This window comes from Triturus cristatus, chromosome 4_1 (genome assembly GCF_964204655.1).
Source record: "Triturus cristatus chromosome 4_1, aTriCri1.1, whole genome shotgun sequence".
In the NCBI taxonomy this organism is placed as follows: Eukaryota; Metazoa; Chordata; class Amphibia; order Caudata; family Salamandridae; genus Triturus; species Triturus cristatus.
Genome location: NC_140585.1, coordinates 107,801,629 through 107,808,603, shown reverse-complemented (window position 1 = coordinate 107,808,603; position 6,975 = coordinate 107,801,629). Strand labels below are relative to the sequence as shown.

The 6,975-nt window shown below is 44.3% G+C and overlaps 13 non-coding genes across 13 annotated transcripts; 12 read left to right on the top strand and 1 right to left on the bottom strand.

The window, feature by feature from the left end:
* The first annotated feature begins 198 nt into the window (after window positions 1-198).
* Window positions 199-270, top strand: TRNAA-UGC (transfer RNA alanine (anticodon UGC)). The gene has a single exon. It is a non-coding gene; the product is annotated as a tRNA-Ala (tRNA).
* A 768-nt stretch (window positions 271-1,038) lies between these two features.
* On the top strand, window positions 1,039-1,124 carry TRNAY-GUA (transfer RNA tyrosine (anticodon GUA)). The gene is given in 2 exon segments: window positions 1,039-1,075; window positions 1,089-1,124. It is a non-coding gene; the product is annotated as a tRNA-Tyr (tRNA).
* Window positions 1,125-1,253: 129 nt separating this feature from the next.
* TRNAA-CGC (transfer RNA alanine (anticodon CGC)) lies at window positions 1,254-1,325 on the top strand. Its single transcript has one exon. It is a non-coding gene; the product is annotated as a tRNA-Ala (tRNA).
* A 429-nt stretch (window positions 1,326-1,754) lies between these two features.
* TRNAA-UGC (transfer RNA alanine (anticodon UGC)) lies at window positions 1,755-1,826 on the top strand. Its single transcript has one exon. It is a non-coding gene; the product is annotated as a tRNA-Ala (tRNA).
* Window positions 1,827-2,809: 983 nt separating this feature from the next.
* Window positions 2,810-2,881, top strand: TRNAA-CGC (transfer RNA alanine (anticodon CGC)). The gene has a single exon. It is a non-coding gene; the product is annotated as a tRNA-Ala (tRNA).
* Window positions 2,882-3,080: 199 nt separating this feature from the next.
* On the bottom strand, window positions 3,081-3,153 carry TRNAM-CAU (transfer RNA methionine (anticodon CAU)). The gene has a single exon. It is a non-coding gene; the product is annotated as a tRNA-Met (tRNA).
* A 157-nt stretch (window positions 3,154-3,310) lies between these two features.
* TRNAA-UGC (transfer RNA alanine (anticodon UGC)) lies at window positions 3,311-3,382 on the top strand. The gene has a single exon. It is a non-coding gene; the product is annotated as a tRNA-Ala (tRNA).
* A 768-nt stretch (window positions 3,383-4,150) lies between these two features.
* TRNAY-GUA (transfer RNA tyrosine (anticodon GUA)) lies at window positions 4,151-4,236 on the top strand. The gene is given in 2 exon segments: window positions 4,151-4,187; window positions 4,201-4,236. It is a non-coding gene; the product is annotated as a tRNA-Tyr (tRNA).
* A 129-nt stretch (window positions 4,237-4,365) lies between these two features.
* Window positions 4,366-4,437, top strand: TRNAA-CGC (transfer RNA alanine (anticodon CGC)). The gene has a single exon. It is a non-coding gene; the product is annotated as a tRNA-Ala (tRNA).
* Window positions 4,438-4,866: 429 nt separating this feature from the next.
* Window positions 4,867-4,938, top strand: TRNAA-UGC (transfer RNA alanine (anticodon UGC)). The gene has a single exon. It is a non-coding gene; the product is annotated as a tRNA-Ala (tRNA).
* Window positions 4,939-5,706: 768 nt separating this feature from the next.
* TRNAY-GUA (transfer RNA tyrosine (anticodon GUA)) lies at window positions 5,707-5,792 on the top strand. The gene is given in 2 exon segments: window positions 5,707-5,743; window positions 5,757-5,792. It is a non-coding gene; the product is annotated as a tRNA-Tyr (tRNA).
* Window positions 5,793-5,921: 129 nt separating this feature from the next.
* On the top strand, window positions 5,922-5,993 carry TRNAA-CGC (transfer RNA alanine (anticodon CGC)). The gene has a single exon. It is a non-coding gene; the product is annotated as a tRNA-Ala (tRNA).
* Window positions 5,994-6,422: 429 nt separating this feature from the next.
* Window positions 6,423-6,494, top strand: TRNAA-UGC (transfer RNA alanine (anticodon UGC)). The gene has a single exon. It is a non-coding gene; the product is annotated as a tRNA-Ala (tRNA).
* Window positions 6,495-6,975: the final 481 nt, after the last annotated feature.

Below are 6,975 nucleotides of genomic sequence, written 5' to 3'. Positions count from 1 at the left end.
AGATTATGAGACTGACGCACTGCCTACTGCGCTAAGAAGGCTGTATATAGGCATCTGTACATAAGACCATGAAGATCATCCAGGTACAAGGCTGAAGGATTTTCCTGACTGACATTGTATACTGCAGAGTCGAATGGGGTGATGTGGCCGTCGGTTCAATGCAGGGTTTCCAATCATACAGTCAAAGCTTGCAGAAGTGGGGATGTAGCTCAGTGGTAGAGCGCATGCTTTGCATGTATGAGGCCCCGGGTTCAATCCCCGGCATCTCCAGACTTTTGCCATGCTTACCTTGGATTTTGGGCCGAAAGCTAGGCTGGCATCATGATGAAGGAAGAGATATGTCCTCCAACCGGGATGAGGACCCCGCTTAATCTGTCAGACGTTTGCCTTGAAAAATCCCATGAAATGGGGCTATCTCATTTTTGATGATTATAGATCAAAAGAATCCTACTTGTTGAAGACATCAAAGTGATGATTCATCTTGACAACCATAATGCTTTGATGATAGAAATCTGTCGCATCTCTCTTGATCATTGGTAAGGGTTCTTCTTCTAAACCAGAGACTCTTTACAGTAGCTTTTAGAAAAACGGAATATTTTGTTTATCTCAATCACCTTCAATCTACAGATTTTTCCGTTCTCTTTCCTTTTGAAAATGCATCCAAAATGCACGTTCTTGATGCTGGGTGCGTAGTAATGACTCCCATAACTTTCTGTCATTTCTTTCATGGTTCCGCGCAGCCATCCATTTGCCACCAATGCTGCCCAAGGTCTTTGTATCAAAGTTCCTTTCCTTTCTGTAAAATTGAAATTTGGAGCACCCCTGCTTATCCCCAAGCCAAGACAGAACATGAACTTTGGTCTGAAATCCTCCTTTGGGGTGATAAGACGTACCTTACAGTGTGCTCTAAGAACTGGTGACTTTGAGAGGGAGCTGCAGGTAATGTTCATGATTTTCATCGATCTGCTCCTGATCCCCACCCCCACAACCTTTCTTGAGCGAGAGATAATTACAGCGCTGAAAGATACTTCAGCCACTCCTTCGATAGCTCAGTTGGTAGAGCGGAGGACTGTAGCATAAAGTCAGACATCCTTAGGTCGCTGGTTCAAATCCGGCTCGAAGGATTTTTTGCTTCGATTTCCATATCTTTCACTTTTATTCAAACAATACCTTCCATTGATTATGATCGAGACTTTGCAGTCCCTGGGTTTCAGGGATTCCTTGCATCCATCAAACAGCTCGAGTGCAAAAGTGGGGATGTAGCTCAGTGGTAGAGCGCATGCTTCGCATGTATGAGGTCCCGGGTTCAATCCCCGGCATCTCCAGGAGCCTCTGTTCCTTATCTTGGCTTTTTTCCAGAAGGCTAGCCTGCCATCATGCAGAAAGAAGAAGTTTGTCATGCAGTTGGGGTGAGAGCCCCACTTAAATAGTCAGACATTTGCTTTGGAAAAATCTTTGAACTAGGCATAGTTTGCGCATTTCAAGAAAATCGGAGAATTTTGCATTCCAAAAGAAGGAAATAAATGCCCTCTCTGAGGATCGAACTCAGGACCTTCAGATTATGAGACTGACGCACTGCCTACTGCGCTAAGAAGGCTGTATATAGGCATCTGTACATAAGACCATGAAGATCATCCAGGTACAAGGCTGAAGGATTTTCCTGACTGACATTGTATACTGCAGAGTCGAATGGGGTGATGTGGCCGTCGGTTCAATGCAGGGTTTCCAATCATACAGTCAAACCTTGCAGAAGTGGGGATGTAGCTCAGTGGTAGAGCGCATGCTTTGCATGTATGAGGCCCCGGGTTCAATCCCCGGCATCTCCAGACTTTTGCCATGCTTACCTTGGATTTTGGGCCGAAAGCTAGGCTGGCATCATGATGAAGGAAGAGATATGTCCTCCAACCGGGATGAGGACCCCGCTTGATCTGTCAGACGTTTGCCTTGAAAAATCCCATGAAATGGGGCTATCTCATTTTTGATGATTATAGATCAAAAGAATCCTACTTGTTGAAGACATCAAAGTGATGATTCATCTTGACAACCATAATGCTTTGATGATAGAAATCTGTCGCATCTCTCTTGATCATTGGTAAGGGTTCTTCTTCTAAACCAGAGACTCTTTACAGTAGCTTTTAGAAAAACGGAATATTTTGTTTATCTCAATCACCTTCAATCTACAGATTTTTCCGTTCTCTTTCCTTTTGAAAATGCATCCAAAATGCACGTTCTTGATGCTGGGTGCGTAGTAATGACTCCCATAACTTTCTGTCATTTCTTTCATGGTTCCGCGCAGCCATCCATTTGCCACCAATGCTGCCCAAGGTCTTTGTATCAAAGTTCCTTTCCTTTCTGTAAAATTGAAATTTGGAGCACCCCTGCTTATCCCCAAGCCAAGACAGAACATGAACTTTGGTCTGAAATCCTCCTTTGGGGTGATAAGACGTACCTTACAGTGTGCTCTAAGAACTGGTGACTTTGAGAGGGAGCTGCAGGTAATGTTCATGATTTTCATCGATCTGCTCCTGATCCCCACCCCCACAACCTTTCTTGAGCGAGAGATAATTACAGCGCTGAAAGATACTTCAGCCACTCCTTCGATAGCTCAGTTGGTAGAGCGGAGGACTGTAGCATAAAGTCAGACATCCTTAGGTTGCTGGTTCAAATCCGGCTCGAAGGATTTTTTGCTTCGATTTCCATATCTTTCACTTTTATTCAAACAATACCTTCCATTGATTATGATCGAGACTTTGCAGTCCCTGGGTTTCAGGGATTCCTTGCATCCATCAAACAGCTCGAGTGTAAAAGTGGGGATGTAGCTCAGTGGTAGAGCGCATGCTTCGCATGTATGAGGTCCCGGGTTCAATCCCCGGCATCTCCAGGAGCCTCTGTTCCTTATCTTGGCTTTTTTCCAGAAGGCTAGCCTGCCATCATGCAGAAAGAAGAAGTTTGTCATGCAGTTGGGGTGAGAGCCCCACTTAAATAGTCAGACATTTGCTTTGGAAAAATCTTTGAACTAGGCATAGTTTGCGCATTTCAAGAAAATCGGAGAATTTTGCATTCCAAAAGAAGGAAATAAATGCCCTCTCTGAGGATCGAACTCAGGACCTTCAGATTATGAGACTGACGCGCTGCCTACTGCGCTAAGAAGGCTGTATATAGGCATCTGTACATAAGACCATGAAGATCATCCAGGTACAAGGCTGAAGGATTTTCCTGACTGACATTGTATACTGCAGAGTCAAATGGGGTGATGTGGCCGTCGGTTCAATGCAGGGTTTCCAATCATACAGTCAAACCTTGCAGAAGTGGGGATGTAGCTCAGTGGTAGAGCGCATGCTTTGCATGTATGAGGCCCCGGGTTCAATCCCCGGCATCTCCAGACTTTTGCCATGCTTACCTTGGATTTTGGGCCGAAAGCTAGGCTGGCATCATGATGAAGGAAGAGATATGTCCTCCAACCGGGATGAGGACCCCGCTTGATCTGTCAGACGTTTGCCTTGAAAAATCCCATGAAATGGGGCTATCTCATTTTTGATGATTATAGATCAAAAGAATCCTACTTGTTGAAGACATCAAAGTGATGATTCATCTTGACAACCATAATGCTTTGATGATAGAAATCTGTCGCATCTCTCTTGATCATTGGTAAGGGTTCTTCTTCTAAACCAGAGACTCTTTACAGTAGCTTTTAGAAAAACGGAATATTTTGTTTATCTCAATCACCTTCAATCTACAGATTTTTCCGTTCTCTTTCCTTTTGAAAATGCATCCAAAATGCACTTTCTTGATGCTGGGTGCGTAGTAATGACTCCCATAACTTTCTGTCATTTCTTTCATGGTTCCGCGCAGCCATCCATTTGCCACCAATGCTGCCCAAGGTCTTTGTATCAAAGTTCCTTTCCTTTCTGTAAAATTGAAATTTGGAGCACCCCTGCTTATCCCCAAGCCAAGACAGAACATGAACTTTGGTCTGAAATCCTCCTTTGGGGTGATAAGACGTACCTTACAGTGTGCTCTAAGAACTGGTGACTTTGAGAGGGAGCTGCAGGTAATGTTCATGATTTTCATCGATCTGCTCCTGATCCCCACCCCCACAACCTTTCTTGAGCGAGAGATAATTACAGCGCTGAAAGATACTTCAGCCACTCCTTCGATAGCTCAGTTGGTAGAGCGGAGGACTGTAGCATAAAGTCAGACATCCTTAGGTCGCTGGTTCAAATCCGGCTCGAAGGATTTTTTGCTTCGATTTCCATATATTTCACTTTTATTCAAACAATACCTTCCATTGATTATGATCGAGACTTTGCAGTCCCTGGGTTTCAGGGATTCCTTGCATCCATCAAACAGCTCGAGGGCAAAAGTGGGGATGTAGCTCAGTGGTAGAGCGCATGCTTCGCATGTATGAGGTCCCGGGTTCAATCCCCGGCATCTCCAGGAGCCTCTGTTCCTTATCTTGGCTTTTTTCCAGAAGGCTAGCCTGCCATCATGCAGAAAGAAGAAGTTTGTCATGCAGTTGGGGTGAGAGCCCCACTTAAATAGTCAGACATTTGCTTTGGAAAAATCTTTGAACTAGGCATAGTTTGCGCATTTCAAGAAAATCGGAGAATTTTGCATTCCAAAAGAAGGAAATAAATGCCCTCTCTGAGGATCGAACTCAGGACCTTCAGATTATGAGACTGACGCGCTGCCTACTGCGCTAAGAAGACTGTATATAGGCATCTGTACATAAGACCATGAAGATCATCCAGGTACAAGGCTGAAGGATTTTCCTGACTGACATTGTATACTGCAGAGTCGAATGGGGTGATGTGGCCGTCGGTTCAATGCAGGGTTTCCAATCATACAGTCAAACCTTGCAGAAGTGGGGATGTAGCTCAGTGGTAGAGCGCATGCTTTGCATGTATGAGGCCCCGGGTTCAATCCCCGGCATCTCCAGACTTTTGCCATGCTTACCTTGGATTTTGGGCCGAAAGCTAGGCTGGCATCATGATGAAGGAAGAGATATGTCCTCCAACCGGGATGAGGACCCCGCTTAATCTGTCAGACGTTTGCCTTGAAAAATCCCATGAAATGGGGCTATCTCATTTTTGATGATTATAGATCAAAAGAATCCTACTTGTTGAAGACATCAAAGTGATGATTCATCTTGACAACCATAATGCTTTGATGATAGAAATCTGTCGCATCTCTCTTGATCATTGGTAAGGGTTCTTCTTCTAAACCAGAGACTCTTTACAGTAGCTTTTAGAAAAACGGAATATTTTGTTTATCTCAATCACCTTCAATCTACAGATTTTTCCGTTCTCTTTCCTTTTGAAAATGCATCCAAAATGCACGTTCTTGATGCTGGGTGCGTAGTAATGACTCCCATAACTTTCTGTCATTTCTTTCATGGTTCCGCGCAGCCATCCATTTGCCACCAATGCTGCCCAAGGTCTTTGTATCAAAGTTCCTTTCCTTTCTGTAAAATTGAAATTTGGAGCACCCCTGCTTATCCCCAAGCCAAGACAGAACATGAACTTTGGTCTGAAATCCTCCTTTGGGGTGATAAGACGTACCTTACAGTGTGCTCTAAGAACTGGTGACTTTGAGAGGGAGCTGCAGGTAATGTTCATGATTTTCATCGATCTGCTCCTGATCCCCACCCCCACAACCTTTCTTGAGCGAGAGATAATTACAGCGCTGAAAGATACTTCAGCCACTCCTTCGATAGCTCAGTTGGTAGAGCGGAGGACTGTAGCATAAAGTCAGACATCCTTAGGTCGCTGGTTCAAATCCGGCTCGAAGGATTTTTTGCTTCGATTTCCATATCTTTCACTTTTATTCAAACAATACCTTCCATTGATTATGATCGAGACTTTGCAGTCCCTGGGTTTCAGGGATTCCTTGCATCCATCAAACAGCTCGAGTGCAAAAGTGGGGATGTAGCTCAGTGGTAGAGCGCATGCTTCGCATGTATGAGGTCCCGGGTTCAATCCCCGGCATCTCCAGGAGCCTCTGTTCCTTATCTTGGCTTTTTTCCAGAAGGCTAGCCTGCCATCATGCAGAAAGAAGAAGTTTGTCATGCAGTTGGGGTGAGAGCCCCACTTAAATAGTCAGACATTTGCTTTGGAAAAATCTTTGAACTAGGCATAGTTTGCGCATTTCAAGAAAATCGGAGAATTTTGCATTCCAAAAGAAGGAAATAAATGCCCTCTCTGAGGATCGAACTCAGGACCTTCAGATTATGAGACTGACGCACTGCCTACTGCGCTAAGAAGGCTGTATATAGGCATCTGTACATAAGACCATGAAGATCATCCAGGTACAAGGCTGAAGGATTTTCCTGACTGACATTGTATACTGCAGAGTCGAATGGGGTGATGTGGCCGTCGGTTCAATGCAGGGTTTCCAATCATACAGTCAAACCTTGCAGAAGTGGGGATGTAGCTCAGTGGTAGAGCGCATGCTTTGCATGTATGAGGCCCCGGGTTCAATCCCCGGCATCTCCAGACTTTTGCCATGCTTACCTTGGATTTTGGGCCGAAAGCTAGGCTGGCATCATGATGAAGGAAGAGATATGTCCTCCAACCGGGATGAGGACCCCGCTTAATCTGTCAGACGTTTGCCTTGAAAAATCCCATGAAATGGGGCTATCTCATTTTTGATGATTATAGATCAAAAGAATCCTACTTGTTGAAGACATCAAAGTGATGATTCATCTTGACAACCATAATGCTTTGATGATAGAAATCTGTCGCATCTCTCTTGATCATTGGTAAGGGTTCTTCTTCTAAACCAGAGACTCTTTACAGTAGCTTTTAGAAAAACGGAATATTTTGTTTATCTCAATCACCTTCAATCTACAGATTTTTCCGTTCTCTTTCCTTTTGAAAATGCATCCAAAATGCACGTTCTTGATGCTGGGTGCGTAGTAATGACTCCCATAACTTTCTGTCATTTCTTTCATGGTTCCGCGCAGCCATCCATTTG